The following is a 26453-nucleotide window of genomic DNA, read 5'->3' as shown; positions in this document are numbered from 1 at the left end:
ACTTAACTAGCTGTGTGACTCTGGGCAAGTCATTTAATCTTGTCTGCCTCAGTTTCCTCATCTATCAAATGAGTTGAAGAAGGAACAGAGTTACAAAGAGTTGGACATAAGTGAAAAATGACTAAAATAACAACATTCGCTTCACAATATGCCACAATATATCTCTTATAATAAAAGATTTTAAAAGGCCCAAAAACATAGCTGAGTAAAACTAACCAACAAATCAATCAAGTTTGATCGTATATAAAGTGTTCCATATACATACTTATCCAACATTGCAAGGGGAGATAGAGTCCCAAATCTCCTCTAGACTGTTTGGTTAAAGAGCATATAGTTTCATATTTATTATTGTTATTTATCTTTCTATTTGCATGTCTATAACCACTCTGTGTATTTCCTATATTTGCGTACTTCACTTTGCATCAGTTAATATAAATTTTCCTTTTTTTGTGTGAGGCAATTGGGGTTAAACGACTTGCCCAGGATCACCTAGCTAATAAGTTCTCTTGACTCCAGGGCCAGTGCTCTTTCCATTATGCCATCTAGCTGCCCCAATATAAGTTTTCCTATCACTCTGTGTATTTTTCACATTCAGTTTCTTACAGTACAATTATATTCCACCATATTCATAAAATCACAATCTATCTTTTCCCTACTCAATAAGCAACATTATTTTCAGTTCTTAGTTACTACAAACTGGACTGCTATAAACATTTTAGTCTATGTTGGGTCCTTCATTCTTTCTTTGGCCTACTTAGAGATTATGCCTAGCAGGGGAAATTCTGGATCAAAAGGTATGGGCTTTTTAGTTACTATTTTGTATAATGCCAAATTACTTTCCAGAAAGGCTGGAACAATTCACAATTTCATCAAATGTTAGTGTGCCTGTTTTTCCATCTCTCCAACACTTACCATCCCTACCATTTATCTTTTTTTCCCCTCTAACTTGCCAAATGTGCCGTTTTTCTATAATTAGTTATTTGGTACAATCTTTCCTGTGATTGTTAATAGTCAGCAGTTCTTTTCAGAAAAATTTGTTCATATCCTTTAGTCTCTGGATCTACTCACTTTTGGAGTTTTATATTTGTTAGTTCCTTATATATTTTGGATGTCAGATAAAGGTGACATTTTAACAATGAATGAGACAGTAACTGCTTTCTGTAAAAAACTCACATTATGGAGAAAACATTTTGCAAACAGATGTTTGAAAATGTTTTCATCATCATGTGATTATGTTGCAGAAAACAATTCCTTTGAAAACTCATTTCTGCACGCTTTTTAAAACCTAAAAAAAAATTTCTAACCTATTTAAAGATCTTCCAAATGAAAAGATTCAGGAAAAGTTTTTAATACCACTGATTAGAAATATTTTATCTTTATATCTCCAGGATTTTACCACAGTGTCTGGCACATAGTAAACACTTAATAAATGATTACTGATGGAATAACACAACACCTTCAGATTAGTTTGGAAAAAAAAAAAAAAAACTATTGACATTAGACAAGGTAGAAATTTACTAGCCAACAAAAACCTTTATAATTGTTAGATGAGGCTGAAAAATGAATATCATGATTCAGTAAGCATAGGCAATGGTTCACTTCTTCCATTTGTTGGTATACATCTTTGTGAGGTATCTTTTTCAGCTATATGTCATTAATGAATTAAGGTGAATTTTAAATATATACATGGCTATTATTTATAAATAACTATATGAATATTGGAAATGTCTAGTCAAACTATTTTTTCATTGATGATAGCTGTTTCCATTAAAAAAAAAAAAAAAGAAAAAAAAAAGCTTAGTAACCTCTGAAGTAAAGATACAAAATGAGATAAGAAACATGTTCAGATATGGCCAGTATGGTGAATTGTTTTGCTTGATCAAATTTATTTGTTACAAGGTAGGGCAAGTTTAGAAAGAAGACAGGGAGAGGGGAGGGGAGGGGAGGGGAGAGGGAGGAAAGAGTACAGGAAGGAAAAGGAGGAAGTCAAATTTAGCAAAAATCAGGAGGGGACACAGCAGGGCAATTTTGTTAAGTTCAATATATACTTTAAAAATAAACTATTTAGCAGAATATTGTGGTTTTGTTTGTAAGCTTATTTTTGTTCTTTTTATGCTGACAGGTTTATTTGTTGATTATTAAAATCAAAATAGAAAAGAAAATTGATATTTAAAAAATAAAAGAGAATATACGATTACAGAATTTCATTACCATTTATCATCATTTCGTGGATTTTTAAAGCATAGAATGAATTGGACTAACCTGCCAAAATTTTCTTTAAAATTTTTTTTGTTGTTGAAGTAAATTATTTAAACAGTTTACTATGATAACTGATTGAACAATCAAAAAAGTCCTTTAAACCGGGCAATAGCAGAAATTGGCTTTGTAAGTTTGCAAATATGCATGTGAAGACTAAGAAATTACTCATTTCCACATCTGCACAGCTGGACCCCCTGGGAAAAGAACTGTGCACACTACTTCGTATTTGGAGCTCAACTTCCTTATATCTGCATGGGACCAGTATTTGGTAGTTCAGGCAGAAAGAGATGAATCAGTTCACTTCCATAAAACATGTAAGTTATGAGTTTACCAGCTGAAGTAAAGAATGAGGTTAGGCAAAACTGAGTAAACATTTAAGGGAGATAAAATATTCCAGGTCAAATATTAAGAATTTCACCTTCCCCTACTGAGCCTTGGACTAGCAGTCTGGAGATATAGTTCTAGGGTTGATTCTGCCATTACCTATTTGTGTGACCCTTGGAGTCACAAGTCACTTCTCTGGGACTCATCTTTAAAATGAAATGGTGATTTATCCATCATTTACAACGTACCAGACACTCTGCTAAGCACTGGGCTTACAAAGAAGAGCAGCAACATATCTGCTGCCTTTAAAGAACTCACAGTCTAATAAGGAAGAGGAAGGCTCCAGAGCTACTTTTCAACCCCCCTTTGAGTGGCAAAGAGGAAAGAGACTATATAATCTCTTGAGGGATTAAAGGGTATCTTTCAATACTAGAAATCATAAATTCTAGCCAATGTACTATGTTCTATCAGTTGATAGTAGTCAGCCAGATTTAATTAGCTTGTAGAAATATTTTACTAAAGTGAAAAGAGTAAGAAAAGTTGATTTTAAAAAATGCTCCCTCCCTCATCCATCACCAAATCTATGTGACATCCAAAGGGAAGTGGGTTTATGCTCACAATATTCTAGTAAAAGAACTAGCTCATGTCTACTAGAAGTCCTTTTGCTTAAGTCCTCAAGAACCCCTTAGGTTTTGTGCTAGGATTTTAGTCGAGACTTGAAACCTCCTTTTCTCAGCATAGTTTGATTTCAACCCCTGATGCAGAAACTGTCACCCATCCTCACTATTCAGCAACATTACTAAGACAGATATACCTAGTCAGGGTTATTACTTCATCATTGTTGAAGGACTATCATTTTCATATTCCCTCTTGGCTAAATTCCAAAATGTGCTAGCCACTGTAAAATTATTATGAGAGGTAGCTGTGATGTCAAGGCTGTTTTACACACACACACACACATACACACACACACACACACACACACACACACACACACACCCCAACCATAATTCTCCATTTCCTTTTCCAAAATGTAGCTGTTCTGCTGCCAGTCACTTTTCATAGTTTCATCAATGGATCTGCTTTCATCTTAATCATACAAAATACCTGACTTTAAAGCACAAACATGAGGGACCCCATGCTGGGAACTCTATCAGGCAGAGGCCCCACACAGCAGGATTCATCTTTTTCTCTCTCTACTGCCCTGGGGCCTCATGGAATGGAAGAACTTAATTAGTACCATACCATGGGAACTGGAGGTAAAAGAGAAAAAAAATAAAAAAGATGAAAAATAAAAGATGAGCCTTCTTGCCTGGGTCAGAGGGAGGAAAAATTCAAACAAAATACTGAGAAAAATACTGAGTGGGTGGGTGTGTATTCCCAGCAGACGCTCTGATGGAGAAGGCAGGTTTATGGTCCCTGATAATAAAGCTGCTTTGACCTTTCCTCTTTTTTCTTTTGGTGGAGGTGGGAATATTTATTCTTCTGTCTCTTCATCTGGTCAGCTGTTATAGGACATTCTGGTTTCAGATGTCCAACTTCATCCAAACGACTCCTTTGGGATAAAGCTCCTCCTTCAAGGATGTAAAATCTAGCCTATGAATTTTAATCCATTCTCAAAATGATAGGGAAGGCATTATTTTAGAATGGCTACTCTCCTTGTAATTAGTAAAAATTAGTTTTCAACAATTCAATTAAACAGCCTTCAATTAAGTGCCTACTCTCTGCACAGAACTGTGCTAGATGCTGGAAATAGAAAAACTAAAACCAAAATTGTGTCTAAAAGCTACATAATGTTATCAGTCACTGAACAGCTAAGTATAAGTCAGTCACATATGTATGTCAGGTTACAATTACTGGTTATAAAATCTCTACAACGAAGTGTCATTTTACTACAGATGCTTGAATTTCATACTTGCTATAAACAATTATAATTCCTCAACTACTCTGTTCCTATAGCAACTATATCAAATGTGCTTCAGGTGTTATAGTCTTCATCATGACTTTATATGTCATATCACTGCAGGGGATTTATACTGTGTTATTCCTGAGGGCAGAATGGGGATAAATGAGTGAAAATTATAGCTAAATGGCTTTTACAATTCCACCTATTCCTGCTACTGTTGCTGCTACTTGATCCAAATTGGATCTTCCAAAGCTAGCTTTCTGGAAAGAATTAAGCTACTGGGCTCTATACAGCCTTCATCTTGCATCTTTCCATGGAGGCTGTTTTCCACTCTGTTCCCTTTGTGACCACCTCTCCTATTTTTCCCTACCACTACCCCTATAACTCTTTCTCTGAGAATAATAACAATGAAAACCACATTACATATTGCCTCTGTAAAGACTGTTGTTAATGGACACTATTTTTCCATTTGCCTCCCAGACTACAACTGGACACCACTGATATTGGTTGAAGTACACTGTGAGGTCTCTTTGAATTGTGTGAATGAAGAGAATTCCTGGATTTTAGATGGCAAACACACCTAAGGGGAAAAAAGTAATTAACTAATTCACCCTGAAGAATTATATCCTTTACAAAATATAATTCTGGCACATAACACCAGCTCTCATCCTCAAAAAGGAGAGAATGATATAGAAAGGATGAGGTCCACAAGTAGAAACTTAATCACCTTCCAGAAATAATGCTTGATTCCAGGTTGGAATAATGAAACAGGATTTCCTAGTCTCATCATATTTATTGGGTTACTTCTCCAAAAAAAACCAATGGATTTAGAATTGGAGACCTGGGTTCAAAATTAAATTCTTACTTGTTGTTTGAATTTGAGTAAGTAGGTGGCACAGTAAATAGAGTGCCAGGCCTGAAATCAGAAAGATTCATCTTCAACTCTGGCATCAGACATTTATTATATACATGTAAGTCATTTAACCTAATTTGCCTCCATTTCCTCATCTATAAAATGAGCTGCAGAAGGAAATGGTAAACCACTCCAGTACTTTCCAAGAAAACCCCAAAAAGGGTCATGAAAAATCATCCATGACTGAAAATGACTGAACAACAAAAAAGCTGTTCATTCACTTTTTCATTCATTTCAACAAAATGTTTATTAATTACCTACTATGTGCAAGGCATTGAGCAAGATATTGAGAATAAAGAAACAAAAATAAAATAGTTTCTAAACTCAAGAAGCTGGGAAGAAATAACATATTTAAAGATAAGTCTATACAAAAAATAAATATGTACAGAGAGACACAGGGAGAAAGAGAGAGACAGAGACAGTGGGACACAGAGAAAAGCATTGAGAGAGCGTGACAGAGATCCAGAAAGAGACAGAGAGAGAAAGAAGTAGAGAGACAGAGGCAGAGAGAAACGAGGGAGAAGGAAGGCTGCCTTTTCAGTTAAGATAATTGCATGAAAAATGTAGTGAAGCTCATTTTTTCCACCTATATTCCAACAATGATCTGAAAAGAGCACCAGGTCATACAGTGAGCAAAATACTCAAGAATAAGCTTCTTCATCAAACTAAACAAAAAGATAACCAGAAGCCTGCAGATATTGGAAGTATGATTTTGCCAAAGATAGCATGAGTGCAGATAAATAGGCTGGAAGTACTTGACAGAGAAAGTCCCAGCAAGGAGAATGGACAACTACAACCCCTTCAGGAGACAGGATCCAGAGGGCACATCAGAGGCTCATATACAAAAACATTGGACATTTGGATGGGACTAAAGGATAATAAGGTGCTTACATTCTAACAGAAGAATCATACAGGCAATTAAACAAGACTGAACAGAGGGACTGAGCTTTTGCTTTATTATGTTTTGATGATCTTTAAAAAAGAGAGAAGTTTAAAAAAGATAGAGTGAAAATACTAGGAAAGAAAAGAGGAAGAAGGGGCGGGGGGAGGGATTTGCTATTTCTCAGAATTAGTGTGATAGAAGAACACATGAAAATGGAGGAAGAGAAAGCAGGGGTGGATATCAGATGAACTTCACTTTTACCAGAAATGGGCAAGGGAGGCTTAAATACACATAGTCCGGTGTAGAAATACATTATGTCAAAATTGGGAATGGGAGGGGATGTGAGGGGAATAGGGAAAATTAGGAAGGAGAATAGCAAGGAGGTAGGAAGGGGGGAATCCTGATCCTGAAGGGAAATTAAAAGGAGGGAAGGAAATGTTTTGGTGGAGAAAGCATAAAAATGGAGAAAGGTCTTCCCAGTAGAGTTGTTAAGGAACCAAAGTATTCCAAGAGGAGGGAATGGCTTCCAAGAATGCCCATAAGAAGGCACTAGAGGCAGGAGATGAAACCTCTTGCACAGGAAAAAGGAAATATGTCAGTGTGAAGCAGAGTAATTTGAAAGTAATTTGGAAAGATAGGTTGAAGCCAGATTGTGAATGGGCTTTAAATGTCAAATATAGGAATTTGTGTTTGATCTTGGTGCCAGTTAAGGATTACGGAAGTTTCTTGCTAGTTCTTAGCTTCCTCATCTGCCTTGTCACCTTTCATTGGACAAGGGATAATAAGAACTAGTGATTCTTAATAGCTCAAGTGGGCCTTTAACCTTATAACCATAATCATAAAGTTGGATGAGTAAATGTTTTTGAACACTAACAAAGAAAAGAATATAGTCAAGACAAATTGAGTTTTAGAACTAGGAGACATTATCTAAGTCTCCATTTGACAGATAAAGAAACTGAAGTTCAGTACAAACAGCTGCTTACTATTCCCAAACTGTGTGGGCACCCCATTGCCTTCTGGGGGAATTCTGTCTTGCTAGTGGTCCCTGATTAATGCTGAAGATTGAAAGGTCTATAAAAAAGGAAAAGCATGTTCAATGAAGAGCTGGATTAAGAGTAGTACTGCACCATAAGGGATAGGGAGATCTTGTAAGGCCTGTTTGAGATAGTTTCCCCAGCTCTAATTTACTAGGACTACTGAGAGGAAGTGAGTTCAGCCAAAGTTTGTGTAAACATGACTGTGGGGTCCCTACTCTGGTCTCCTCCAATCCCCTCCTTCTCTACCCACTCCCATAGGTTTGACCTAACAACTCTTAAACTATTATGCAACTATATGATCAAATAAGAATGCTGGGGGTGGAGTTTATAACACTCCATCTAGCTCCTGCCACTATCCAAAAAATACATGGAGAGAAGGATGGAAAGTCAGTTCTATAAAGGGTCACTAGACTTTCTAAATTTCAATAAAAAGCTTCACTGAGCTATCCTACAAAGCTTTGAAAATGGCCAAAATATAGCCAGGATCTGGAGAGTTCAAGATCTTGGCCTAGCATAATAGGCAATAGATTCACGGCATAATGGGAAAGTGCCCGCCCTGGATTAAAACACCTGGGTTCCAGTTCTGGCCCAGGCACTTTCTCACAAGCCATAAGTTTTCCAACTTATGATACAGAAATGGTTGTTATTTCTTAACCTTGCTTAATTCTCAGAGTTGCTATAAAGACAGAATGAGGTCACTGGTGCTAAAGGTCTTTGAAAAATATAAAACATAATATAAAGGTAAGGTTTGGTCATTAATATATCCCATGATAAAAATAAATAAATAAAAACCTTCCTTGGGATCAATTTGTGCTTTATGGAACACTTTCAAAGTTGTGATATTTGTTGTAGAGGAATCTGAGGAGCACAGTGGATAATGTTCAGAAGAGAAAGAAAAAGCAACCAAAAAATCCAGCTCTGATGGATTTCCACAATAGTGACTGTCCTTCTTGAAAGAATGTCATCTGGAACCAAATCAGTTCCAATAGAGCAGTAATGAACTGAACCAGCTACACCCAGGGAAAGAACTAAGAGATGATTATGAACCACTACATAGAATCCCCAATCCTATTTTTGTCCGCCTGCATTTTTGATTTCCTTCACAGGCTAATTGTATACTATTTCAGAGTCCGGCTCTTTTTGTACAGCAAAATAACTGTTTGGACATGTATACATATATTGTATTTTAACTTACACTTTAACATATTTAACATGTATTGGTCAAACTGCCATCTGGGGGAAGGGGTGGGGGGAAGAAGGGAAAAAGTTGGAACAAAAGGATTTGCAACTATCAATGCTGAAAAATTACCTTTGTATATATCTTGTAAATAAAAAGCTATAATAATAAAAAAAAAGAAAGAAAGTCATCTGGGAGCAGCTAGATGTCACAGTGGATAGAGGTAACACCAATCCTGGAGTCAGGAGGACCCGAGTTCAAATCCAGTCTCAGATACTTAACTAGTTGTATGACCCTGGGCAAGTTATTTAACCCCAACTGCCTCAAAGAAAAATAAAAAGGCATGTCACTCAGTTTATGATAACTCAGGGTTGGCCCAGGGCTAATGTAGCCAGTGTTGCCTGGTGCTTCAAGCCACCATTCTTTCCAATGCATTTATTAATAGTACTGCAAGTCAACATCACTTCCTATAGCTCAGGGACCCCCAAACATGCTTAGCTGATGTAGTCAGGACAGCTGATTTAGATTTTTATAGCAAGAGGGAACCATTAGAGATTGTTGGGTCTTGTTCAGCTGTGTTCAACTTTTCCTGACCCCGAGAACGAGATTTGTGGGCAAAAACATTGGAGTGGTTTGACATTCCCTTTTCCAGTGGGTTAAGAAAGATTTAAGTTAGGCAACTTACCCAGGTTTACCCAACTAGTGTCCAAGGATGGATTTGAACTTATGTCATCCTGACTCCAAGATCAACCCTCTATCTCATAGAGATACCTAGCTGATTCCATCATTACCCATAAGTAAACTAAGGTTATGTGACTTGCCCAAGATTATATTGGTGGTAAATAGCTTTGAGCCAGGGAGTAAATCAAAGTCCTCTGATTCCAAATTCAGCTTTCTTTCCTTTATATCATACTGGCTTCCTTCCAGAAGCCCCTTCACCTCCCTGAACCATAGTAACTCTTGCAGTGTATACAACAGCAATGTACAATGGAAAGATTACTAGATTTGATATGAGGTAATGAATTCAAATCCTAGCTGTGCCTGTGTTATCTTGAGCAAGTCGCCAATATATATTACATGACAGTTTCCTTATCTATAAACTGAAGATACTGGAAAAAATGGTCTAAGTTCTCTTCCAATTCAAAATCACTCATTTTATGATTCATTTCTAATTACTGGCTACTTCTAAATATCCAAAAATGCCTTACAACCCAGTTTGGGGATTCTTTTCACATCTTTAGTTCCGCCTTTGTTCTCTGGCTTAACTTTAGAAATATAACTTCCATACCATCTACTTTTAAGAAATGGAACATTCTTTTGTTGATGCTACCTGGCTACAAAAAAATTGAACAATACGGTCTCCAAAGAATTAAAATTATGGATGTCCCAAATGCCAACTTTCTGGCAACTTATATGTTAATAAGTGTAAACTAGCATGTTTCCAATGGTGAGTTGTAAGAAAAAAAAAATAGCATAGTACACGTGTTCCTATAATGTATGTCAAACATGCATGATTGGAAAAGTAGGTATAATGGTTATATGGCAAGAGTTAGAAATAATAGATGGAGAATTCAAATGTTACACTATTTTAAAAGTCTTAAAAGATCCATTAGAAAACCTAGTCCAACAGGTTGGGTAATTTCCCTATGTAAGATGTATGGCATGACATGGACAAGAGACTCACAGGAGAAGAAAGTATTAATGGATTCTAATGTGAATCCTTGTGGGAATTCTACATATCAGTGAGAGTATAGCTCCAATGACAAACTGAAATACTAAAGGAAAAAACTCTTCCTAGATATGAAAAATGAAATTAGAGGAGCATGTAAGAAATTAACTTGGTCAGATCTTTGAGTAGCAGAAGACCAAACAAGGATCACAAGTTTTTACACAAATAAAATAAATATAACTAAAATTAGAAAGAAAACTGGTAAATGGTCAACAAATTTCTCTTATAGAAATCTCTTTTCTAAAACAAAACAAAACAAAAACAAACAAACAAAAAAAAGAACCAAATTACTGAATGGGCAATTTTCTAAGAAAGAAACCCAGGTTATCAATAGCTACATGAAAAAATTCTAGAGACCACTAATGATTAGAAAAAAAAAAAAGAAAATCAAAGTAACTAAGAGGTCTCACTTCACACACATAATATTGGTTATAAAAAAAAATTTAAAAAATAAATTTAAATTGTTATATATTATATTATTTAATAAAATAAATAGGGGGGAAGTATATAAATAAAATAAATAGGGGAAAAGCAAAGCTATGAATTGCTCTAGAAAGCATTTCCAAACCATGTCCAAAAAGTCAACAAATTGTGCATATCATTTAACTCAGTAATACCACCACTGTATACCACAAAGAGAAAAAGAAAAAAGGAAAAGGACTTTTGTCCTGTCTTGACATGTCTTGTCATGACAAGAAACAAGATACTAAGTATCATTCCTGAATTGGATGAATAAATCATGGTTTAAGAGTGAACTGAAATAACACCGAATCATAAGAAATGATCAAAGAAATGGTCTCAGAAAAACCTGGAAAGAGTTATATGAATTGATAGAGTGAAATGAGTTGAACTGGAAAAACAGTTTGCACAATAATAAAACTATAAAGATAAACAACTTTGAAATGCATTACAACTTTGAAGAATGCAATGTACAGCTATGATTCTGGAAGAGACATAATGAAAGATGCTAACTAATCTCCTAACAAAAAGGTGTTCAACAAAGTGTTCAATGAGACATATATTTTTGGATATGGCCAATTGCCTGTGCACATTTATTACAAAGATCTTTCTTTTTTCTTTTCCCTTAAAGGGGAAAAGGAAAGTTGAGAAAGAGAGAAAATATATATTTTTGTTATTTGAAAAAAGAAAGAGAGAGAAAGAAATAGATGACATGACCATTAGAAAAGCACAGCAGCAGCTTCAGGCTGAATCAGGCAAGAGAACTGACAGAAGCCGGGCAGGTCTTGCCTATAACTGCTCACTGGAGAGAGCTCACTGGAGGAGGCTCAGTAGCTCCTGTGAGCTTACTGGAAAAAGTAGAATCCTACTGTGTGAAGAGCTGGCTGGGCTCATCTGTATTATTCTTTAGTGAGAACTAAGAACAAGCCCTCTAAACTCATCAGAGAGATATTTTGGATAGAGGACAATTGTGTGGTCACTGAAGAAAGCCAAATCCCTCTATGGGAAGAGCTGGTTGGGCTTGTCCACATTGCTCTTTAGTGACATCTTATAGCTGAAGATGAGGAAGCTCCTCAAACCACTGAAAGCAGATCTGAGGAGTTTTGTAATCTGTATGCTTAAGGGAATACTTGTCAAACTCAAATGGCCAAAATGCTTCAGCACTGGGCCAAGGGAGAAGAATTGGAAAGCTGCTGATGGTGACTGTTTCACTGCTTTCCTAAAAGAACTTAATGCTGCTTTAGTGGCCAAAGAGTAGCAGAGAAGTGGTTTTTATCCAGGAAAAAAGCTCAAAAGAGAAACTAGTGATGAATGTTATATGCATTTCCCTAAAAAGACCACAAATATTCAGGTCTGAAATCAAGTAGTCCTTGATTTCATGGAGTAGTCCTAGACATTGGGGTGGGGGGAGGGAAGGAACAGGGAGAGAGTTCCCTTCTCAGGTGCTTTCTAGCTAGGTTTCTATATGTGCATTGGTGAAAAGTGATCCAAATGTATGAGTCCACAGTTGTGTTTTGATTATTTTTGCTGTTGTTTTTAGTTAGAAAATGTTTCCCATTTAAGAATTGGGGGGCGGGGGGAGAGGGAGGGGAAGCACACATTGTTCTTCCCTTCTCCACCAAGAGAAAAAATTATAAAAAGTTTTCTTCAACTCATGACCCAAGTTTAGAAGCATAGTCATCTCTTTTATGGAATGCATGAGAGAACCTGAGTTCAAAAATGATATCTCCAAATGTGTAACCAAAGTAAATCATTTCAATTCTCTGAGCCTCATTTGCACATACATAAACTGAAAGAGCTGGGAAAGCTCTTTCCTGATTCAAATCCCTCACTCAAAAATTCTGATTCTATTAAATTCTAAGGCATAAGTATGGTTAGTTGCTACTCTCAATTGCTCTACTCTTTACACATCCCTGCTATAATTTGGACTTCTGGCATCCAGGAGTTTCATCATTTTGCTAAATCACAACAGCTCTGTAACTCACATTTCATCAATACTCTCTGATTAGAAAGAGGGAGGGGAAAGAATAGGGATCATCTCCCAGATTTTCCATGTAAGAATACCCAGACCAACCATCTCCTAATTTCTCCCACTCAGCTGTATTTACTTCATCTTGGGAACCTCTAAGCCACTTTATTCTTGACCTCTTTAAAAATCTACCTCCCTAAACTTAATGATTTTTTTTAATTGAAAGGAGTAAATCTCCAAGAAGCATGATACAAGAAAAGAAGATGCTATCTTTCCCCTATATGTTTTCACATTAATACCTGTCATTGACAGTTCCCAGAAAGTTAAAATATAGATTCCTATCATTTCCCCTTTGAATGAGGTTTTGATTTGATTGTCCTTGAGAAGACAGGGAGGTTTTATACATCATCCAGATTATTGCATGGGATATTCCATTAGTATCAAGGCATACTCTATTTATCTTCATGAAAATCATAGACAACATGAATTTAAAGGACCACAGAAGTCATGATCCTATTTTCCTATATTAGAGATTCTTAGATGAAGAGGTTTGTAAGATTGAGATTAAATCCAAATCCAATGATTTTTCCAAAATGCTATATTACCTCAGTTGCACAAAGGGGAAATAGCACATAATCATATAACTAATTAGTTCCAGAGCCACTGGCTGTAGTCTACACAACTGACTTCCCTATCCTTACTGCCAAATCCTCAAGTGATTCCTTGGCACCATTGCTGTGATACAAGTTCATGTTTTCTTCCCACTTTACTGATGAGAAAACTGAGGCATAGAGTGAAGTAACTTACCTAAGGGTGAAACAACAAATCAAATTGCACTGCATCAGTGTCAGCAGACCATTCAACCAGGAAAGGGCAGAGGATGCCAGCTGGCAGCAAACATTCTGATTATGAGGTGTTTATTATAATCTGTCATCAGTGTTAACTCATGCTGCCTTCCACACTCTGAACTCACTGGATTAATTGTTAGGTCTTTTGGAAACTGCCTTTCTACCTCCCAATTATTAAGTGCTATGAGCACTTCAGAGAACACAGAGAGAAGAAATAAATGTGTTTTTAAAATATAATAAAAATCTATGCATAAATCCAATTATATAGGAGGAAAGCACTCCAAAACAAACATAAAAACCCAGATTTTCTTTGGCAAAGAAGAACTGATTAAACATATGGGTATTAGGTTCATTTGTTAGAAACAGCTCAATGGCACAATGAATCCAATACTGGAAATGGAGTTTGGAAGATTTGAGTTCAAATCTAGCGTTAGTTATTTACTATCTATGTACCATGAGTAAGCCACTTAATGCTCAAAGTAAAAATGCTTTGCACACTTTAAAACACCACATAAATGTTTAGTGTCATTATTAATTATCACTATAATTATTGTTGCTATAATAAGCATAGTGGAATATTGATCCCAGACCCTCCAACACCTCTACTGGCAAATCTTCAGGATGATGAACCATGTGGAATAGAGTACCCAGGGGCTCAGATAATAGATAGATTTATAAGTTCTTCTTTTGGACCTCCCTGGGAATATGCAAACAAGATAAGTTCCCGTTTGAACACTACACATATACCCCACTGATATCTGGGGGTAAGCTCTCACATAATGAAAATTCTTAATTAGAACATGGTAGAACACAATTCATCAGCCTAAGAAGCAACCTCTGAAGAGACAGGGCCTGGCAACTGCTCAAGTAGGTGCTACCACTACAATTATTGAAAACATGGAAAGAAAAGTCTTGCCATCAACTCTTGACATCAACTCAATCATACTGTCAAATAGCTCAAAATCAGAAAGTGATTTTTTCCTCCAGTAGAAATGACATTAACAAAAAGGCATTACCATCTACTTTGCTGCTATATTTTAAGGATGACGGGAAGTTTCCATCTGACTTGCAACTGAAACCTTACATAAGTGTTCTCCCCTCTTCCCCCCCTTAGAATGTGAGCAGAAACTGTCTTACTTTTCTCTTTGCATCCCCAACACTTAGTTCTGTAATGCACATGTTAAGGGCTTAACAAACGCTTCATTTGTTCATCAGTCAATTCAATCCAATTCACCCAACATTTATGAAACATCCATTACATTTAAAGCATTGTGCTAAGTCTAGGGAAAGAAAGAGAGGACATGGACTCTACCCTCAAGAAGCTTACCATCTAATATAGATTTGTACAGTTATATTGCAAAGAACAGTATGTAAAGTATAGAGAAGCACTCCATGGAAAATATTACAAAAAGTTTGAAAAGAAAGAGATATATCCAGCTCATGAACCATTTCATCCTAATATGAACCATAACCAGACAAGGACTTCCCCCAGATATCACTGGTGACAAGTCCTAAGCAGCTAGAACTGGGGAGTAAGAAGACTTAGGTTATAGTCCCAACTCTGATCTCCATTCACTACAAAATCCATTACATACCATATACCCTCTCTAACATAAGCTAGACTTAACTTGTCTGCAGCTATCACTAACCTATATAATCACTATACTTTTACATTAAAGTGTGAGATCCTTGGGTCCCTTACAAACACTTCATAATGTTCCACTTGATAAAATCACATATTGGTTCTAATAAATGAGGTCAAGATTTGAACCCAGACCCATCTAGAATCAATGATGTTCTATCCCTCAAAAACCCATATTACTCAACAAATTCAATTCACCAGATTGGCCAAACTTCATTCTTAACACAAATACAGAATAAACTTTGATTTCTTTGTTTTTTAAAAAGAAAGGGAGTCAGCTTTCCAACAATGAGATAATTGATGCCAGTTCCAATGATCTTGTGATGAAGAGAGCCATCTACACCCAGGGAGAGAACTGTGGGAACTAAATGTGGACCACAACATAACATTCTCACTCTTTTTTTTTTGTTGTTTGCTTGCATTTCATTTTCTTGCTCATTTCCTTTCCCTTTTGATCTGATTTTTCTTGTGCAGCAAGAGAATTGTATAAAAATGTTCACACAAATTGGATTTGACATATTTTAACATGTATAACATATATTGGATTGCTTGCCATCTAGGGGAGGAGGTAGAGGAGGAGGAGAAAATCTGAAACACAAGGCTATGCAAGGACCAATGTTGAAAAATTAGCCATGCATGTTTTGAAAATAAAAACCTTTAAAAAATTAATAAGAAAAAAAAAGAAAAGGAGTCAGATAAACTATGTCACCAATGCTACTTATATAACTGAGCAAAGTAAAGGAATTCTGGGTTGGTCCATGAAATTATGCCTATAAAAATCACATGATTCAAAACAAAATCATAAAGATTAGATAACCACTACTTGGTATAATATAGAAGGGATTTTTATTCAAGTAAAAGTTAAATGAGATAGTCATTAATATTCCTATCAATTCTCCATTTCTTTCCTAGCTCCTTATAGGAAGATACCAAGAATGGGGCAAGGAGGAATCTTTCCTATCAGAAATTAGTATAAGCAATCTGGTGCCTAAGCAGGTCTCTCACTTTGTTCCTTCCTCTCCACTCTCAGCCTGTCCCAGATCCTTAGTCACTTATATCTACCTTTGTTATTATGGCCTTCAAATTCCCCACTTTAATCTGGCATAGTTTGCAAACCTTCTTGGAAATACGACCCTATCATCTTTTCTACCACCAACACCAACTGCCAATCAACTGCTACCATAAGACAAGTAAACTCAAGAGCCCCAGACCACCAACTCTGCTCCCAATGTAGCCCTACTATATCATCTAGGAAAGTAACCCTGGTGGTACATGTCTCTTTAAATGCTACACCTCCAACTTCCTCAAACCACAAGTATGGAAAACCTAGAAAAGAACATTCTCACCACCAAAATCCTTGGCATATTCTAATGGTCCAACATCAGGAACACTTCTTTGTTGATGGAAATGACACTAAAGAACAAAAACTACTATTTGCTTTGCCACTGTGTCCTAAAGACTACTGGGTCATGTTCTCTGTACTACAACTGAGAATTCCCATAAGTGGTTTTTCCCTTATGAGAATGAGTTCCTTGAGAACAGGGACTACTTCTTGCCTTTCAAACAAGACAGAACCAGCTAATACAGTGGACAGTATTGGACTTTGAGCCAGAAAGAACTGAATTAGAATCATGCCTCAGACACTACCTATTTCAGCCTCAGTTATCTCATATATGCAATGGGGATAATAAGAGCATCTACTTTACAGAGTAGTTGTGAGGATTAAATGAAATTAGATATGTAAAGGACTATGTAAATGTAAACTATTTTTTCAACTTATACTCTCAGCACTTAGAGCATTGCTTTGAACATTGAAGGTGTTTAATAATTACTTATTCATTCATCATTTGTTCATGCATTCAAAATTTCCCAAATTCTTCCAGACACCACTGCTGGGCTAATCTGAAAACATTACTTTCATTGTCACTTGTAGGTTTCATTTAAAAAAGAAAACAAAAGAAAATGAAACACAATAGTATCTTATTGATCACTGCATCAAATCCAAAGTGTTTTGGCCATATCTCCCTCTCCCTCTCTCACCCAAATACACCCCCCCTCCTTATTGTGCCCACATTCCCTCCCAACTCCTTCTTTTATAAATTCTGTACTTTACCTTCTCTTCTACTTAGAATGATCTTCTTCTGAGTACCTAAATCCTTTAATCAAATGAGAATATATATATATATACGGAAGACACTTTGCAAATCTTAAAGTGCTTTTACATATTGACATGTGAGTTGCTATTATTATAATAGGTCAAATTCCTATCCTACTTCCTCCACGGAGCCTTCCTCATTTACTTCAGTTCACAATGTTCTCACTATTCTGATTTCCTACAGCTGTAATTAATGCTCACCTAATTGCTTCATGTGTACCAGTTTTGATCTCTCAACTAGAAATTAAGCTTATTGAGGTCAAGTATTAAATTATATATTAATTCTGCATCTGAATCAAATTGTGCTGGTCAGAGCTTTCATAACTGGGAGGAAATTGCTAAGAGTTTCAATACAAGCTTGGCTTCACTTCCACTTCTTGGTGTGTGAGAACTAGCTCTAGAATCTTTGAGATGTACAGAAATCCCCTCTTTCAGAAGCAAGTTGCTGAGGACACATTCTGGTCTGCTTCCAATGCATAAAAACATAATATTTTTAATTCTGAAACAGGCATTCACAAATTGATCCATTCTACCCTACAAGCTATCCTTGGCACAATCACCAAGGGATATTTTAAGGCAGAACATAAAGTTTTCCTCTCTGGTGTTGGCTTCTCAAAAAGTAGAAGAAGAATGAAATGAAATGCTAACCTAAATTGTCCATCTTAGTCAAATCAGAGACAGGATTCTTAGTGCCTCTGGTGTAATGCTATATTGCCAAAGGTTTTTAAAGATAAAGATTGGTGAGCATGAGAAAAGACTGGCACTAGTGGAAAACTTGTTTTTTTCTCCTAAGAGTACATCTGTTCTTTATACCAAAAACGCTAGTCTACATACACCACTCATGGTAAGCAGAGGAACGGATTCTCTTCCTTTGTGGATTAGCAAGGTTAGGGAGTTGACCTTGGGGGAATTTTATGACCATGCATATGTTTACAAACTATACTGGAACATTGACATCCACCCTACTTGTCCTCAAATTCTCCCCATTTAATAGTTAGATCCATTTTGTTCCCTTAGGAGTAGAAAAGGATAGGTTCTCAAGCCTATCTCTCCAAAGTCTTTTATAATTCCATTCCAGAAAAATCACTCTCTATTTCCTAGTTTGATCTCTTGCCTGAGAGCAGTTTGAAAGCAGTTTTCTATCTTTCCAGATTATCTCATAGTTGGCAACTGCTTTCTATGTACACTTTTGGAGTTTCTCCCTTCCCCCTTTCCTTTTCCTATTGCCCCTTACTACCCTTTCCTTTTTTCCCTTTTCACTCTCTCTCTATCTTAGGCTTATTTCTATTCAAAAACAAATTATAGAGGCCAAATGTGTCAGCTGGCTCTAAGGAAATGTTTCCCCAGGGTATTAATCCAATAGTGTAGTTAAATCCCTATGCAGTGGAGAGAGATGGAAATCATTAATCACAGCTTATTCACACAATGCCCTCTCTTGGTGTTTGGGCTGAAATTGCTAAATTTGAAAACCCAGCCCCGGCCCTTATCCTTCCCAGCTCAGATCTATCTTCCCATGCTTGGAATAGCCATGGTCATCCGAGCTTAGGTAAGAAAAGTTATTCCCTGCACAAAGTCAAAACATTCCAATGAATGAAATAGGAAATTACAATAAAACTGGCTTGGCATTAAAGTCACCAACTAATTTTTTTTTTTACTTTTCTTCCAGCTGTTTTATTGGCATGCTGACATTATTGTACAGTTTATAAAAAGTCAGTCATTAAGCACCTTCTCTGTTCTAGGCAACCAGAATAGAAACAAACATAAAAACTGCCTTTGCCCTCATAGATGCAAAATATCTACTACAAGGTAAATGCCAGGGAATTTCAGGGTAGATGAAGCAGATGGGGTTATTAGGAAAGATCTAAACTTTGAATAAAATTAGGGATTCTAGGCCACAGGTGAATAGGGAACTTTTTCCAGTCTGTGTACAAAAAAAAAAGAGATGGGAAATGGGATATTATACAGGAGATATAGCAAGTAAGCCACTCAAATATGTATGCATGAAGGAAAGTACTTCATAATAAAGTCTGGAAACATAGATTAGAAGCAGTTCATTTCCCACCTGCTGAACTTCTTGGATTGGACTCCACCATCATCATGCTTCCAGAAAACCTCTTCACTAGACAATTCAGCATTCTATGATATCACATCACTTTTGGTACTCATGCTTCTATACTACTTTCTATCACTCTGACTATAGGGCAGAGCAAAGAACTCCTAAAGCTTTTATGTAAAGAGCACCTAGACAAGACAACTCTTTCACTTCTCACCAGCTGTACTCTCTTAAAAAGACTCCAACATCCTTGTGCCATTTCTCCCATACCTACACTTCTTCACCATTCCCCTTTTTAAAGTCTTTTTGCGTGAGCTGTCTTCCCCCATTAGACTATAAACTCCTGGAGAGAAGAGTATCTTTTTTCTTATTTATACTCCAGCATCTGATTCACAGTAGTCACTCAATAAATGTATATTGACTGATTGACAACCAGGTAACTCAGTAAACAGAGTTAGACTTGGGATCGGGAAGGGATAAGGTTAAATCTATCTTCAGATACTTACTAGCTATGTGACCCTGGACTTTGTTTATTTCTCAGTTTCCTCATTTGTAAAATGGGGACAATAATAGCATCTACCTCTCAGAGTTGTGAGGACAAAATGAGGTAATATTTGTAAAATGTTTTACAAACTTTATAACACTATATGCTGACAGTATATTATTATTATTAATTATTGTCACTTCTCCTAACCTTTTACTGTGACTTAAAATTACAAATCAAAAACTGAAAAGAGGTGAAGGACACAGAAGAAAAATTATTAGGCCAGAGCTAAAATTAACAAATGGAAAGAAGAAAATTTTACCTCAATATAGAAAAGAATTTTTTTATTGATCACTTTTATATTACATTCATTTCCAATATTCCATTCATCTCTTCCCAACTGAGCAAGCCTTTCCTGGCAACAAAGATTAAAAAATAAATGAAAATTTGGGCAAAAAAACAAAGGAAACCAAAAGGAAAAAGGAAAAATGAAGGAATGATTCAAATTTATAAGAATAAGAACCACTTTCCAGATCTTATTATCCAAGGATTATGAACAATTAATTCTCAAACCTAGCTATCATTATATTTTATGAAAATTATGCAAAATATTACTAATTAGAGAACAACTTAAAACAACTATAAGGTTTCAAACCCATCAAATTGGCAAAAATGACTAAAAAATCAAAAAAAAAAAAAAAAAGGAAAAGGAAATATCTGAGGGGTTATGAAAAAACAGGCATGTTAATGTGCTGTTAGTAGAAGTGTTAATTACACCAGCCATTCAGAAAAGCATTTTGTCACTATGCCCCCCCCCCATTAAACCTATGCCTCAAATAGATCAAATAAAAAAAGAAAAGCACCAACTACCAAATTATGTAGAACCATTATTTTTGTAGAGACAAAGGGCTGGAAACTAAGGACTACTATCAATTAGGGAATAGCTAAACAAGTAATGACATTGGAATATAATGGAGTGGTACAACATTATAAGAGAAGCTAAAGGGGGCAGTTTTAGAGAAACTTGGGAAGACTTGGATGAAGTGATTCAGAATGAAATAAGGAGAGCCAGAAGAAAAATCTGTACAATAACAACAATATAAAGATAATCAATTTTAAAAGACTCAAGCATTCTGATCAATGCACTGTCCTATCATGATTCCAGGAGACATACCTCCTAACAGAAAGATGATAGACACAAAATATAGAGACATAAATTTTTGGACATGGCCAATATGCTAAGTTATTTTTCTTGAATATGTATTTGTTACAAGAAGTTTTATTTTTCTTTTTGTTCAACTGGAGGAGGAGGAATAAATTCTTGTTTATGGTAAAAAAAAAAAAAAATTTGACTAATTACTTGTATAGTGCTTAAGAACTGTATCATCTTATTTGATCCTCACAACAAATCTGTGAAATAGGTGCTATTATTGTTCCCATTTTATATATGAAGTAAGTGAGGTACAGACAAGTTAAGTGACTTTTCCAGGGTAAAAAAGTTACTAAGTGTCTGTGATAGATTTGTACTAAGGTCTTCCCAACTCAAGTCCAATATTCTTACCCACAGTACAATCCCTAAACAAACAAACAAATAAAAAAAAAACACAAGCTATATTAAAGTAAAAATGAAAACAAGTGCTCTGTAACTACAATAAAATAAAACAATATAAGATTTGAGCCTTTCACAATGTATTTTATCAATATAGACACACCTCCTTTTATTTCACTTCAAGATACTGCTTTTTCACATTGAAGATCTGTAGTAACTCTGCATTGAGCATGTCTATCAGAACCATTTTTCCAAATGCATTTGCTCACATCATGTTTCTATATCACATTTTGCCATATTTCAAACTTTATTGTTATGATGATGATGATGATGATGATGTCTCTTAGGGTGATCCATGACCAATGATCTTTGATGATACTACTGTAATTGTTTTAGCCATTGCTCATGTACTCTCCCCTTCTCCTCAGGCTTCTCTGTTTCCAGAGATACAACAATATTGAAATTAAGCCCATTTACTTAATTTACAATGGCCTCTAAGTATTCAAGTGAAAGGAAGAGTCAATCCACAACCAGCAAAACTTCAATTATTACCTTATTTTAGGAAAGTGCCAACAGCCACCCTGAGGCAAGCTAAGTGGTTCCATGGATAGAGTGTCAGGCCTAGAATTAGGAATACTCATCTTCCTGAGTTCAAATCAGATATCAAACATTCATTCAAATATGAACTTCAGCAATTCACTTTAACCTAATTTGTCTCACCTACAAAATGAGCTGGAGAAGAAAATGGCAAATCATTTCAATATCTTTCCCAAGAAAATGCAAATGGAGTCATGAAGAGTCAGATATGGCTAAAAAATGAATCAGCAAATTTCAGCAACCACCACCTTGATCAGTTAGCAGCCATCAATAACAAGACCCTCTACCACCAAAAAAATTTCAACTCAATGAATCTCAAATGATGGTTGGCATTTTTTTTTCCAAAATAAAGTCTTTTTTAATTAAGGTATGTGCACTGATTTTCTTAGACATAATACTACTGTATATTTAATAGACTATAGAATAGTGTAAATATATTATATATACACTGGAAAATAAAAAAATTCATGTGATTCCCTTTATTGAATATTTGCTTTATTGCAATGGTCTGGAATGAGACTAGCAATATCTCAAAAGTATGCCTATACAAATTTATTAAGCATTTAGTAAGTGCCAGGCACTGTGCTAAGTGCCTAGGGAACAAAGAAAAATCAGAAACAGCCCCTGACTTCAAGGAGCTTACACTGTTATTGGGGAAATAACTAGCATAAATAAATATACAAGATAAATTCCCAGTCATTTACAAGCCATGTTTCCTGCCATCCTGCTTATCCCTATCCTGTGGATATTCAGACTGTGCTCCTAGAATCTTGGGCTCTGACAGATGAGCTTATTTGCCTTGTCTTGTTTGAACCAGGCCTCAAAACTGCTTCATGGCCTTTTCCATATCATGCTGTTTGGTTAACCTCCCTTCTCCTCCCTTTTAATTAGTTCTCCTAGAAGTTTTCCATCATTACAATTTAACTCCTAGAGGAGAGGAATTGTTGATTCCATATATAAATTGTTGATTCCATATATTCCATATATAAATGTTTGTATAAACAAGCATTTGGCACAGTATTTGGCAAAGAGTAAATCCTCAATGAATTTTTTTCCTCTCATTCATTCATCCATTCATTTAAGATAAATGCATAGATGGAAGGTGACAGTAGAAGCTTCAAAGACTTACACTATGCTATCTCCTACTTTGTGAATGTGTTTTAAAATACATCCAATGTATCTATTTGTCTTCCTTAATTGTATTTATTTGTTACAAGGGAAGGTTCTTTTTTAAAGGAGCCAGAACATTGGAAAATGGGAATGATATTTCAAAAAAAGAAAAGAAAAAAATCAATAAGGGTCAAAATGTTAAAACTGAATTTTTGTAAAAAAAAAATTTTAGCTTAAATAAAAAAATTAAATGCTCCAAATATATTAACCTACACCTTCCTACTACCCCTATCTCATAATAGCTATACCACATAGAAAATAAATGAATCCATTTTTAGTAGTCCAGGAACTAAATAAACAGTTTGAGAATTTTCCAGATTATTTTCTTCTTTTATCTCTCCTACAGATTATTAGCATTTTCACCAAATGATAGAAAAGGGAAATGAATATTCTTAAGCAGCTCTACTCCATAAGAGTGTCAGCATCTGAAATTATCCTCTAAATTTCAGGGTTTCATGCGGCTGGCCTCTTTCTCATACCTTGTAAGCATAGATAATCAAGTTATCTAAAAAGTCAATTCAACAAACAAACAACCTTCATATAAAGGCACAGCATATCTGACTAGGTCTTACTTAACAAAAATACAACAAAACAAAACTTAGTTGGGTTTTTTTTTCCAGTTCTTATGGCCTCTAGGATCATCTTAGAATTTAAAACCATCCAGGAACTAAATGTACCTTTCCAGATTTATTTCCTATTGCTGCCTACATTTCTGCCAAACTAGACTACTGTGTACCCTAAACTTGGCTTTCCATCTCCATTTGCAAAGGATTTTCCGTTCCCTTCTCTCCACCTTCCTGGAATATCTCTCTCTCTCCTTACTATTTCTGGAATATACATCTCTGCCTCTTAATATTTACTTTTTTTCAACACTCAACTCAAATCAATCAAACAACAATAATTTACTTACTATGGTACTTATAAACTTATATGGCACTTATTATGTGCCCAGCACAAACCAGGTTCTGTAAATATGACAGCAACAAGGATGTAATTTCTGTATGAAGCTAAAAAGACTTCAAAAGTAGAAGCTCAGCAATAGACTCTGTCCAGCTTAAGTTTGGAAAAACAAGTCACAAAAGGCTGGTCCTAGATAATAATTTTCTTCCGCCACAGTAATTCATAAAGATCAACTAACAAGGCACAAGGGGCTATAATGTGTATCCAGGGAAAAGGTGCCAACATTGATAGAATCACAATTTCCCTGCTCTAGATGGATATCCCTTTCAGTGACCTAGCCTGCTGCCTCTCTATAGCTTAGCAGAGGTTTTGCAAGTTTATTACTGAGTGAGTTTATTACTGTGAATTAGCTATGATCATCCTTGACAAGAGATTTTATCTATACACAGTACTGCTTGGCCCCATAAGTGTTGAAAATAAGTACAAACCACCAATACAACCACAATACTCTTTGGCTTTACATGCAAAAAATTAAAAGAACAAGCCAGAGGTCTCCTCCTAACTTTTATTTAAAAGTTTCCAGGTGGTATCCCCTTCTCTTTCTAAACATTCACAGAAATTGTTATGCCAGTATTACACCAGTATCCCTGATTCACATCAGGTAGAGCAATCAGCTGAAAGAAAACAGTCAGAAAATGAATTATTTCCAATTTTTTCCAAAAATCTGGCTTCAGAGACAGAACAGATCAGGACAGTAGCAGTGTCCAGAATATTTTCCCCAGGAATTGGCCAGGGTTCTGTCAACACAGAATGGGATATTGGGGAGGAAGTATCTCTCATTTTCCATATGGCTTCTAAGGCACAGGGAGCAAGATTCCAAAAAGCCGAGAATTTGGGAATATTAAAGCAGTGAAAGGGAAAGGGAAATAGGATCCTGAAAAATCAGCTATCCCCATCCCAGAGGATTCCAAGTGCTACTACTCCCCAGGAAAATCCCAGCCTTTATAGCTCATAGAATAAAATTTTAGAACTACAAGGCACCTAAGAAATCATCTAGACCATGTTCGAAAGACAAGGAAAGAGGTCCACAGAGAAACTAGGTTTTTATTTAGGATTGGTGACTTTAAAAAATTAATTTCAAGCATTGAGAGCCTATTCTGTATTATTTAGTGAATTCAAGCTTATTCCTAAAGACTGACACAGTGATAGTCAAGGAATTAGATTCAGATGGAATAAGGAATTCAGGAATGCAAGCTAAAAGAGGACAAAGAGAAGACGTGAAAGATTTATAACTCCCTATACTAACCTATGGATAGTTTTGTGAGCTACCCCTTTCTTAGGCATAGTTCAACCACATTTATGATAGATTTACTTTATACCTTTGTTCAGGATTGCCCCATTCAAGCTTCTATCCAGAAGGAAATGCCCTATGTCATATTTCATAAATTGGGGCACATCAGCTAATTGTTCTGGGAAACAGTAGGAGAACAGATACCTATCAGTTCTTTTGATAGTGTGCAGATCTAGATGAATATTGATCTGTGGAGGGAGAGGAAGAGAAAAGAGTAAAAGGTTTAAGTTTTTTGAAACAAGAAGCAATTATCTTAGGTAATTCATTCAGTCAGCAAGTACTTTTAAGTACATGCTTTGTGCAAAATACTAGATGCTAGATAGTGATAAAGTTAAGATGACAGTGTCCCTTTCAGAATAGAGCTTTCAGATGAGGATCGATATGGAACATAAACCCATTTTACTATATTTTTAGGAGTTGTGAAAGAAAATATTTGTAAAAGCGAAGGAGGGAGGAAATCATTCATGGTTTCCTTTCTGTTGTAAAAGCAAAGATTTCACAGAAAAAGCATCATGGGTTTTGAATTTAACAATGTACCTTCTAGGTACCCTAGTCAGTGTTGATCAGGATACTGATGGGTCTAGGACGAGTATTTAGTTCAGGGGGGCCTAAGAATGGAGGATAACTTCTTCCAGGGCCTAAATCAAAAGCCCAGATAAGCAAGACCATGAGCTGGGATTTTTCTTTAGGAATGAGTACAAACATCACCCTGAAGGATAAAATGCTGCTATAAAACTAACATGGTTCTACCCCCACACACACACCTCTCTCCAACAACAATTCACATTGGTTGTCATAATTAAAAAGCAGAAAAAGAAAATAAAAGACAAGCAGACTGTAGAAAGACATTCTCTCCAGCTTGCTCTTGTTCTCACACCTCCCTGTTACCAGTCTTGCTGGCAAAAAACAAAATTTTATCACTACAGTGCTTTCTTTACTCTCTATCAAAAAAAAAAAAAAATGATGCTAAACTCACCAGTGTAGATCCTCTAGGGTGCTAGGGAGATATTCTACAGAAAGAAAAACCAGTAAAAGTCGGCATGACTGA

General features: G+C 35.9%; 1 protein-coding gene across 3 annotated transcripts in view; it reads right to left on the bottom strand.

The window, feature by feature from the left end:
* Positions 1 to 26453, bottom strand: part of SEPTIN9 (septin 9) — a 277162-nt gene that overhangs the window by 92033 nt on the left and 158676 nt on the right. The window contains exon 1 of one of the 3 annotated variants that reach the window (XM_031965558.1): positions 17260 to 17315. The exons of the other annotated variants lie outside the window; for them this stretch is intronic. The gene's annotated coding sequence lies outside the window, so the exon portion shown is untranslated. Of the gene's footprint in view, positions 1 to 17259; positions 17316 to 26453 lie in introns of those variants that run through there. 3 annotated transcript variants of the gene reach the window in all.

Source organism: Sarcophilus harrisii, chromosome 4 (assembly GCF_902635505.1).
Source record: "Sarcophilus harrisii chromosome 4, mSarHar1.11, whole genome shotgun sequence".
In the NCBI taxonomy this organism is placed as follows: domain Eukaryota; kingdom Metazoa; phylum Chordata; class Mammalia; order Dasyuromorphia; family Dasyuridae; genus Sarcophilus; species Sarcophilus harrisii.
Note: the sequence above shows the minus strand (reverse complement) of the source record. Positions and strands in the feature narration are given on the sequence as shown.